Here is a 2500-nt window from a genome sequence, read left to right on the forward strand (position 1 = left end):
TCTTTTCTTACAACATTCTCTTCTACACCTACATGTTCCTCTGCTCCTGGGACATCTGTCTCTGTCTCAGACCTCAACTCCCCTCCAGAAACTATTGAAAACATCTAAAACTCCCACTTTCTTCCAACACATCTCATCCTGCCCTTCTCCATCTGCACCATCCCCCCTTCTGTCCCCATTATCCTTTCATGATACCTTTCTCACGTGACTCCATTCTGTCACGGCAGTGCCCCTACCCTAGATCTTTCCCCTCATGATATTCTTCCTGTTAATTTACCTCTTTCCCCTGACATCATGTCTCAGACACTGGATTTTTCTCCTACTTCTCTGACTCCCACCTCTACCACTATTGCTTCATAATGGGTCCTTTGCACTAATCCTCATGCAGTGTTCCTCTACCTCTGTCAGACACATTTGATTTAATCACCCTTGAACCTTTAACTAATCACTGCCTTACTAAATTCATTACCTCTTTCTACTCTTCTCTCAACTAAACTACCCAACAATGTTTATACCCTTTGACATCTAAATGATGTCATGATCATTAATCTTTACCATAGTGTTATAGGATTTTTGATGTCATCATATTTATTTGTTTCAACCATCAACCATTCCATTGCTGTTTTAGAGAATTGTGAGAATGCCAGGTTGAATGTTGAACAAAGAGGAATACAATAGTATTTGTTACTTCATACGATCTCATTTTTTAAACTTTGCCTGACACAAAACTACAATTTTTGAGAATAGGGGCATTGATTTTTCTTTTTTATAGACATTTTCATATAATTATTTCTTGTGCAAGTGCTGGTAACTGCTGGTACAGGATTATAGGGTAATAGTGAAGTGAAACCAGTGTTCACCCTGAATGTGTAATGACTGCTTTTATCAAAAAATCCTTTATTACTGTAAGTATATTGAAATGCAATATTATACGAGATCCTTGTGTCTTCCTATTACTTTTTCCTATCTCTTGCATTGATGCCATATGCCAGGGATTCTCAAACTTTTTTTGATGCAACTTTTACAAGTTAATTAGAATCCCCAGCAATAATGCATTTTTGACATTATCCATGCGAACCGATACTGACGGTCTTCTCACAAAATACACGCTTTTACTGAGGGCATTTGATACACGTAACTACTACTAGAATAACTAAAACGAATCGTTCTGAAGTGAGAACACACATTAATAGGTAGTAATTGTTATCAATTATTAGTAAGGAATACTTCATAAGGGAATGAAAGGTTGCATCTATAATATATCTTTATGATGCATCAGGGAGGGCGACCACCACTGACAAGTATTAGAGCACTAGGGTGGTTAGTGGGTGGAAAAGGATGAGAGGTTGCAGGATATCGTGACCCTCAAAATTATTTTTCAACTCCCTCTGGGGGTCGAGAACCCCCCTTTGAGAACCTTTGCTGTAAGCTGTGAAAACGTGAGAAAATGAGCAGTTCTCTTACTAAACGAGTACCACATAAGCCTGCATAAAATAGATGTAAAATCAAATTTTCATATAAGGTTTTACTTAGGCATTGTCTGTGAACTGATACAAATGCCGCAGTTTCTTTTACTTTGCTGTACAGTATTCATAAGGAATTAGAATATGACTAGCTAGGCCTACTGTATGTACGATTTTTAGTTCACTTGTTTTTAAAATATCAACCTCAATTACTCAAAGACAGAGCTAAACCAAAATAAAAGTAATTAAAACATTCAAATGCTCACGAGAGATTTGTTTCTGCCGAGTGTGGGATTGACTAAATTTAATATCTTCATTTTGATGCACTAAAATTATGATATGTAGCTCTTTAGCATGAATGTATTGATGGTTTACTTTAACGAAACCTTTAAACGCATTGTTGGGCAATTGAAAAGCAAATATGCTCTGTGTTCCATCCAAATGCAATTGAAACGATGTGGTATGTGCTGGATGTCCGGCAAAGATCAATTGGCGAACAAATATTTAGAAAAAACGAGCTCTTCTAGGGGCATTTTTAAGCTATAACAGACCTTGAGGGGGCAGACAGTCTGGATGAAAACAATATACATACATACGTAGGAATGGGTGAACATTAATTTCTACTTAAGGGAAATGGGCAGTCGTATTGTAAACAGTCAAGGAAAAATAATGGTATAGTCTGTTCATTTAACTCAAAATATAAGGGAGGTAGCATTATTCCCATTGAGATCAGTGGTAATACAAAAAGTTATATTTAGTTCCTGTTTGTTTTGTAAGCGTCATTATAATATAAATAGCTTTGCAAGCTTAAACACAAAAGGTAGATTTACTTTAGCACTGCAGATACTAATACTGACGATGAATAAAAAAATGAAAACAAAACGTAGTTTGAAATTATTTCTGCGGCTTGAATGGAGAGCTGTAATTTTACTGTAATGGCGTCTTGTTCTTCACGTTTTCCCGTATATTGTCATAATTTAGGTGATATAATACTTATGAATTCCTTTCTCTAAGCTTAGAGAATCCACAGATTGCAA

The sequence above is a fragment of the Penaeus vannamei genome, chromosome 39 (genome assembly GCF_042767895.1).
Source record: "Penaeus vannamei isolate JL-2024 chromosome 39, ASM4276789v1, whole genome shotgun sequence".
NCBI lineage: Eukaryota > Metazoa > Arthropoda > Malacostraca > Decapoda > Penaeidae > Penaeus > Penaeus vannamei.